At 59.6% G+C, this 8,896-nt stretch overlaps 1 pseudogene; it reads right to left on the bottom strand.

Annotated features, from left to right (window-relative positions):
* Nucleotides 1–2,125: 2,125 nt before the first annotated feature.
* On the bottom strand, nucleotides 2,126–6,511 carry LOC148595892 (maestro heat-like repeat-containing protein family member 6; annotated as a pseudogene).
* Between the last annotated feature and the right edge of the window lie 2,385 nt (nucleotides 6,512–8,896).

Raw genomic sequence — 8,896 nt, 5'->3', positions numbered from 1 at the left:
TTTATTATTTTCCTTCTTCTTTTTCTGTCCGCCCCAAATCCGCCCCGGTCCCCCTGTCCCCTCCACCCTGCCCGTGTTTCCAGGGCGACAATAAAGGCCGTTGCGCGACCCCCTCCGGGGTGTCCGTGGCGACCGCGGGGCGGGGCCACCGCCTCCCGGTGCCTCGCGGTTCCGCCCCCGGCGTGGAGGGGAGGGGCGCAAAGCGCATGCGCGCACGCCCCCCCACCCCGGGAGGACTCACTCCCTCCCCCGTCCCGCCCGCGGCTACCGAGAGGACGCTTGCACAGTGGGGAGGAGCCGCAATCCCCGCCCCCGCGCAGAGCCCTTCCGCCATGAGGCGCCCCCGGCGCAGCCGCGAGCCGAGAAGCGGCGGCGAAAAACGGCCGAAAAACAGCCAAAAGCACGAGGATAAGGAAAGGGGACGAGGCCCCGCCAGCGGACGAGGACCCCCGGCGCGGCATTTTGATGGAAAAGAACCATCCCAACCTAGTAAAGTTGTGGTGGTGGCAGGCGGTTCCCCAGCCTATACTGGTGTCTGGGGTTATTTCTCCCCAGGTGCAGGACCTTGCACTTGGCCTTGTTGAATTGCATGGGGTTTTTCACCACCCAGTTGTCCAGTCTGTCCAGGTCCCTCTGGATGGCAGTGCAGCCCCCTGGGGTATCAGCTACTCCTCCCAGTTTGGTATCATCAGCAAACTTGCTGCGGGAGCACTCTGTGCCTTCATCCAGGTCATTGATGAATAAATTGAACAGGACTGGACCAAGGACTGACCCCTGGGGGACCCCGCTAGCTACAGGCCTCCGACTAGACTCTGCACCGCTGATCACCACTCTCTGAGCTCTGCCATCCAGCCAGTTCCTAATCCACCTCCCTGTGCACTCATCTATCCCACACTTCTGGAGCTTGCCCAGGAGGATGTTGTGAGAGATGGTGTCAAAAACCTTGGTGAAGTCGAGATAGACGACATCCACCGCTCTCCCCTCACCTACCTGGGGCCTGGGACTCTAAAGGGCTGCCCTTGGTACACTCGGAAGCAAAGAAGGCATTCAGCAACTCTGCTTTTTCTGTGTTACTCATAAGCAGGCGCTGATGAGGCCACACCTTGAATACTGTGTTCAGCTTTGAGCAACAGCGCTCACACACACCAGAACACACTGAGGAACAGCACTTACACCAGAGGGGTCGTTAAATTCTAAAAAAAAACCCAAACAACAACAACAAAAAAAACTCATTAAGAAGCAAAGAAACAAACAAACAGGCCTCAACAGAGCGTCTTGGCTCCAGGCAAGCCCTGTGACCTTCCTTGTGCAGTGGGTGGCAGAAGAGAGAATTAATTTTCCCAGCAGTGTCTGACAAGACCTCTTTTCTCCTCACCAGCATTGAGATGGAGGTCAGATGGTGAAAGGTCCCCTTGTGCCCCAGGGGATAGTGGGACATTTAAGAGAGGGTCGAGCCTCCCTGCAGGACCTTCCTGCTCTGCCCTGCCCCTGTTCCTCCCCTGAGGGCCAAGTGCTCCGCACAAAACCTGTGTGGCTCCAGGGACAGCACCGGGTAGGTGCTGGGGATAGAAATAGAGGTGCCTGCCATTGCCCACCCTGCCCTTCCCCAGGAGAAGACGCAAACCCTGAGGACAGCAGGTGCTTGCTCTGGCCCTGGGCTGACTGGAGAGGGCAGGGGAGTCTACAGCTTTTTTCCCTCTTTCCCTTGTGTTTTTGGATCTAGCAGAGCAAGTGGTGCTCTACAGCAAACGCAGAGTGTGCCAGTCTGCTCTGCACTGTCTGGGGTTACTGGAGGAAGAGGGCACTCGGCCGCACACAGGAAAATGCTGGTTCCTGCAGGGAAGGAGTTTCCCCTCCCACCCTTCTGTCCTCCAAAAAGAAGAAAAGAAAAAGAAAACAATAAAATAAACCCAGCACTCAATCTGGAGGAAGAGGAAGGGCTTTACTGCTGAAGAAGGCTCTACAAAGGGCTGAAGTGGTGGCACAATCAGGGAACAGGAGGCACTTGAGTTGTGGAGCTGTCCTTTTGCTGCAGGAGTTGCCAGCGGGGATGCAGAGCACTTGCAGGCCTTGGGTGTGCAGCACTGTGGCGTTGGCACTTTGGGGCCAGCTCTGCCCAGCAGAGTCACCTCCTGGCAGGAGGGTGACACCTCTCCCACACTCGCCAGAGCCAGCGACCGAGCGCTCCGAAGCAGGACCTTTGCCTTGGTGTTGTCAGGAGCAGGATGGTCTGTGCTGCCAGGCTGCGGACTGCGGGTTCAGCGTCATTTTGCAGAGGCTGGAGGGCTGAGGTAGAAAGGAACAGAGCAGATAAGAGACTCCCGTATTTGCAGAGAACCCAGGAATCCCCCCAGAACAGGGCTGGTCCCACCCAGTTCTTCCCACAGTGAGGAGGGAGCACGAGGGATCAGGGATCTGCTGCAGGTTGCTGGTCAGGAATGCCCCAGGTGACCCCCAAAGCCCCTTCCTGGCCCAACACAGCAGACGGGGCCTTGGTCGCCTGTGGCAGGGCAGGGAATTGGGGCTCCCTTCCAGGCTCCTCCTTCCCCCCTGGCAGGGCCAGCTGGCGCTGCGCTGCTCGCACTCACCCTTGCAGATCTCCTGCACCTTCTCCTCCTTCTGCCTCCCTTGCTGCCCGATGAGCCCTAGGCAAACACCGCCCGTCACCCCCCGTAGTCCCCGGCACGGCCCTGGCAGCGCAGCTCCCGCTGGCCTTGGCAGCCTGGCCACGTGTCCTCCTCCCCCTGGGCAAGGCTGGCCCCAGCACGGCCCCAGCGTGGAGGATGCAGGCAGGCAGCGAGGGCCTCGAGAGCCTCCTCGCAGCCCCTCCGTGTGCCCAGGGGTGGCCCTGGCCTCGTGGCTCACCAAGGAACCTCACGGCGGCCTCCCGCCCGCACACACGCCTCCGTGTCCTGCAGGTAGCGCAGGCTGTGCTCAAGGTAGTGCTCCACTCTGCTTTTGTCCTTGCGCACCTGGAGACAGCACAAGGCCATGGCTTGGCAAGAAGCCCTCCTGGGGAGCCAGCTCTGCCCCCTCTCCCCAGCCTGGGCCCAGGGACTCAGGCCTTGTGCTCACCAGGTGCTCCCCGATCTTCCAGGTCTCCCCACTTCTGGCCAGTTCCTTGAGCTTCTCCCACTGCAGCAGGTGAGCAGCACCGGCGAGGGCTTCCTGAGAGGCCTGCAGAGCTGCAGAGAGGGCGAGATGCCACCACGGCCAGGACAAGACACCCTGTATCCCCCTCATGTGGGCAGGCCTCGGAGTCTTTCCCAGGCCGTAACAGGAACATGCTGCTTGGGACCAGCTCTGCCCCTCACTGAAGGCAAGGGCAGCTCCTGCCCGTTCCTGGGGACACGGGACATCGGCCCTCACGCTGACATGTCTTCCAGGGCACACTTGTCCGCAGCCCGTGCCTTAGTGCTCAGGCCCGCCCAAGCGATGTCAGCACTGCTTCCCCAAGGGCCTTCCCCGTACCTGGGCCACGCTCTGGATCTGCTCGCTCATGTGGAGGAAGAGCGGGACCAGGCTCCTGTGCACCAGCTCTTTCATGCCCTCTTTCCTGATGCCGGTCGTGGCGGCCAGCAGGTCTTTGAACAGGAGGACAGAGAGCTCTTGAACTGTGCTGTCCTCCTGCAGAGAGGGAGGAGAGGAGGGGAGGCCTCAGCAGGGATCCCAGGAACTGGTCATGACAGGAGGCTTTGCCTTTGTGAGGCCTCCTTCTCTCCAGGTGCGACTTTCCCCAGCCCTCCATAGGGACGAGCTGGGGACAACCTCTGCGGATGCAGCCTGGAGAGGGAGGGTCGTCGGCAGCAGCGGGACAAGGTTCCCTGGGCTCCGGCTCCCTCTCCCTCTGCCAGGAATTTCTAGGGCTCTGTCAGGGCCCCCGTGCAGAAGAGGCCCACAGGGAGGGACAGCCCTGGGGCACGGCCTCTGCCTTGCTCTCCAGCCTGCTCCTGCCTCGTAGCTCATCTCTGCCCAGGCCAGGACAAGCAGCGCAGGGAGTCAAGCAGGAGACAGAGCAGCTGAGGCAGAAGTGGGGCCAGGGATCTAGTCCACAGCCCAGGACTCCAAGGGCAGCACAGGGAATGGGCTGACGAGCAGAGGGCAGAAGACCTGACAGGCAGCAGGGCCTTTGGTGGGAGCTGCAAATCCACCTGCCCATGGGCACACGTGCAGAGGGACACACAGCACTCATAGCCACGCGAACAGGGCCCCACACCCGCCAGGAGAGTCTCCAGCTCTCCCTCCAGCCTTACATCCTCAAAGTGTGGGAGAAGCTTCTCTGCCAGCCATGGGACAAAGGGATAGGAGATCTTCTGACCCGGGTGGCTGAAGAAGTTTTGCAGCAACACCAGGCTCTCCACGCGCACATCACTTCGATGGTCCTGCAGGCACTCCACGATGTCTTTAGTCAGGCCCCACATTTTCCTCCTCTGTGTGGAAGACACAAGTGCCTCATGTGAAGCCAGGGCAGGCCCACAAGGGCTCTGGGCGCTGATTCCCCATGAGGGCTGCAGGGCAGGGCAGCCCTGTCCAAGGGCTCCTGGGCATGCCAGGGCCTCTCCATGGGGGAAGGCTGCTGCCTCCAGGCCAGGAGCCCTTCCCGAGGGCACCGGAGCCGTTGTCCTTGTGCAGCACAGCCAAGGGGCTGCCTTGAAAGACTCGGGGCAGAGGAAGGGCAGCGGAGACTGGGGAGCAGCTCCCATCCCTCCGTTCGCCATGAGGCCCACCTCAACATGGAAAGCCATGGTGGGCAGGTGATGGAGCTGGTCCTCTGGGCTCTTCAGCAGCCTGAGTAGCTGTCTGGAGATCCAGCAGCACAGGGGTCTGCACGTGCCCCTCATCACTCTGGCAGGAGGAAGAAGGTGCTGTTGGTCCTCAGCCGAGCAGGCAAACGTGCTCTGAAATGGCTCAGCCCCCTCAGCTATTTCCCAGTGCAGGACAAGGCAGGCATGGGCAGTGCTCGGCACAGCGTGACCACAGCCAGCGTGTCCCCAGGGCTCTCTGTGATAGGAGCCCAGGCCCCAGGGGAGGGCACTCCAGGGCTTTGGGAGGGGAGCCCTCTTTCAAGGCATCCGCTCCCAGCACTCCCAACACCAACTGCTCCCCCAGCAGCTCTCAACGCTGCAATGGGGCAGGGAGCTCCCATGGCCATTTGGCTGTGTTACTCCCTGCCACAAGCACTGTGACTGCAGTGCCCTTCTTGGAGAGCTGGAGTTCCCCTCCATCCCAAGGAAGGACATTTGTGACCCCGAAACCGAGGCCGAGGTACTGGGGGAGAGCTGGGCGTAAAGGGCTGTACCTGGCCAGCACAACGAGTCCCCTCTGAGATGACTCTGCCTGCAGCAAGAGCTCCCAGCCGCCGCTTTGCTCGACAGCCTGTGCCACGTCCCGATAGCCACCACAGCGGAGGAGACCTTGCATGGCCTCCACGGCGCACCTGCATGCGAGCAAAGCCCAGGTCACAGCGGCAGCCTGGCCCTGTCTCCGGGCCCAAGGCACAGACGGGGCGAGCGGGATGGAGCACCTGACGTGGCTGCTGGCGTGGGACTCATCCCGCTGGCTTTCCCGCTGCAGGTGATGGGTTTCCTGGCGGGTGAACTCGGCTGCGGAGAACAGCTGAAGGAGCAGCGCCAAGAAGAGCGGGCAGAATTCCGCCTCCACCGCCTGCGGGCAGACGGGCTCCTGCACGATGGCACACAGGGCTCTCATTGCCTGCGGAAAACAAGCAGAGACACCTCAGCGCTGAGCAGGGCCTGTCGCAGTGCCGCAGACCCAGGGGAGAGGCTCAGCACAGCCTTGGGCCTCAGGAAATGGGACTGGGGGACAGGGTAGGACGGTGATCTCCTGAGCATGGCCAGCCTGGGTGTTGGTGCTCAGAGAGGCCCAAGCAGCTCTTTTCAGCGCTTTGTGCTGGTGCGTGGAGGGCTGGCACTGGGCATGTTGCGTCCATGGGCCCGGGGAGGTCCCTGCAGAGCAGAGGGCCCAGGGGGGCAACTGGCAGCCTGGGGCAGAGTGAGGCCTCATCCCACAACTCACAGCCAGGGGAAGGCTGTCGGCGTTTTCCGCCTCCCAGCCGGACAGCTCCTGCAGGGGCCACTTCTCCATCCAGCTCAGCAGGTTTTCCAGCACGTCTGCCGCAACGCGGGGCTCCTCCATGAGCACCTTCCACATGGTGCTGGCAGCGCTGCAGACCCGGAGGGCTGGGTCAGGGCCCTCCTCGGGCACGGCTGCAGCCTGGGTAGGCCCTGCAGGCGCTGCCCCCAGCCACCCCTCCATGCTGGCAGCCCCCAAGGTCCTGGCTCTGCACCTTTGGGCCCTTCTGCCCATGTGCCATGAGCTCTGGAGGCTGACGAGCCCTGTACCTGTTGCAGAGCGGGGAGCAGCACAGCAGGCTCACGGTCACCTTGTCAGGGTAGGAGCGGGCCAGCAGGCAAAGGGTCCTGTTCAAGGTGACCCACGCCGACGACTCCCTGACGTCCTTGGTGTTCTGGTGCAGGCACCGTACAACCCGCGGCAGGGAGTTGTGGCAGGGAGAGGGAGGTCACTACCAGAGAGCAACCACTACCCCAGCTCCCACACACATCCCGTCCCCCTTCCAGCACTGCCAACGTTCCCTGCTGCCTTCCAAGGGCATCGGATGCCCAAGCAGCCCGGTTCTCACCCGGACCACAAAGTGTGCCCAGCATGAGTTTTGGGAATGCTTCAAACTTCCCTTGGCATGCTCTTTGCAGCCTAACTCCAAATGGGGATCTATGCTTCCTCCATCTCCTAACTCCACAGCATAACTAATGCGCAACTCCGCAACTTCTTTAGTAAGGAAAACAAGAACAATCCTGTTTCTCACTCCAACCACAAAAGCTGCCAGGCATGACTCCTGGCACAGCTTCACACTTCCCTTGGCATGCCCTCTGCAGCCTCACTCCAAATGGGGCTCTGTGCTTCTTCCATCTCCTAACTCCATGCTGCCACTAATGCACAACTCCAGCATTTCTATTGGCAGGAAAACAGCACAGACCCTGTTTCTCAGCCCAGCCACAAAAGCTGCCAGGTGTTGGGGCCTTGGTCGTTTTGCAAGAATATGAGAAACTGAAGTGATAGGATTCAAGGTCACCCGGAGGAGAAGATAACGCTTGTTAGGAACTTTTAATGAACTAAGCCAGCCACAACCAGATAAGCGTCCGGGAGGCCCAGCAACAGAGCATCGAGAAGAACACCAGTGAGCTGCAAGCTAGTTATGCATGGACACTATGGCCCAACCAATGGGAGTGCTGTTGTTTAGCGCGTGTCCGCGTGTACAGATGTTGGAATTGTATAAAGCTACGTAGGAGACAATAGTAAAGCGAATCGAACCTGCTTCACATTGAAGTGTCGTTCATTCCGTCTCACAATGGTGGGTCTCGGCATCTGGTGACCCCGACGTGATACTGGGTAGAGTGGAGTTGGAAACACGAGGATCCTGCAGCCAGCGGAGAAGTAGCTGGGCACCCGAAGAAAGGCGGATCGTGGCCACGGCTGACCGGTGAGTCAGGAAGCAGGATGGGTATTGCTGCATCAGCAATGGAGCGCGCAACTATAGAAAGTTTGTTAAACTCGCTCGAAAGACTGAGACGGTGATCTCAAAGGCCGATTTAACTGACTTACTGCTGTTCTGTAGACGGAGAGGGCTCATGGAGGAAGCTCCTCAGGTATATAAGCTCGAGTCCTGGGAGCGATTAGGAAAGGAACTGTGGGATGGTGTGCAAGTAGGTTCAAAGGAAGCTCGGCGACTTGCGAAAATATATCGTCCCATGCAGCTAATGGTTGAACAATTGCACGGGGAGGCCCAAGTCGCTGCCGCTCTGCGGGAAGCAATCCACGGAGGGAAAGGGGAGGAGACAGGACCACCGGCGGGGGCTGAGGAAAGGGCCGGAGTGGCGAGAAAGTCAGCAAAAAGTTCGGGGAAGTTGGAGAATAGTGGCAGTGAGTGTAATGCAGCCGTGGATGCTGTGAAGCAGGCACTGTTTTTAGTGCTGTCAGAACGAAAGGCCCCATCATTTACGATGGTGAAGCAGGGATTGCAGGAGTCCTATGGAAATTTGGTGAATAGGCTCGTGCAGTCCCTGGAGCAAGCTACTGATGAACAGACCCTCTGCAAGCTTTCGATCTGGTGCAGAGAGAATGGGTTCAAAGCCGAGCCCCACCTAGCATTCGAATCCGATGTGAAAGCCAAAAGCAAAGTGGCCGTCGGAGCCACGTCCACCTTTGTGAGCACTTCAGGACCGGGACCGCCACGCCACCGAAAACCGCTGGTGTTTGGAGATCCATCGCCAACCCCCCCGCCTGTGCCTGCTTCTGTGCCTGCACCTGCGGCGCCTACACCGTCCGTGCCCCCGATTCCGGACCGCCCCCATCGCGCCTGAAGAACGGCCCGGCTGGGTCCGGGTCTTGTTAGATCACCTTTAAAAAAGAGAAAGGGGGGCCGGGGAAGAGAAGGTGAATGAGATCAAGGAGACTGATGTTGCTGAGGGCTTGACGACAGCCAGGGGGGAGGTGCAGAGGAATTTGATCTGTCCTTTAAAGTGGGGGTTGAAGAATTGTAATGCTTTGAGTGAGGACAGAAACCGTTATTAGGGCTATTATTTCTATTTGCTATGTTGATCTCTATTATGTGTTGTACCCTTTGTATATTGATGCTGACACGAGGTATGGTTGAAAGCTGGAAATTTGTATGATCCGTAGAGTCATAAAACTGTTGTGCGAAATAGAATCCAAGATCTTGAGAAAGAAGATGTTTGCCTGCCCAGGCTGAGCGATAAGGAGCGCGGAGGCGGCTGCTCAGCCAGGCTCACAGCCGACCTCCTCCGAAAGCAGTTGAAGGCGGCTGCTCGACCGGACTTGTAGCCAGCTTAACTGCAAA

Source organism: Tinamus guttatus, unplaced genomic scaffold (genome assembly GCF_059628265.1).
Source record: "Tinamus guttatus ecotype Peru unplaced genomic scaffold, ASM5962826v1 Tinamus_guttatus_pri_ptg000049l, whole genome shotgun sequence".
Lineage (NCBI taxonomy): Eukaryota > Metazoa > Chordata > Aves > Tinamiformes > Tinamidae > Tinamus > Tinamus guttatus.
Note: the sequence above shows the minus strand (reverse complement) of the source record. Positions and strands in the feature narration are given on the sequence as shown.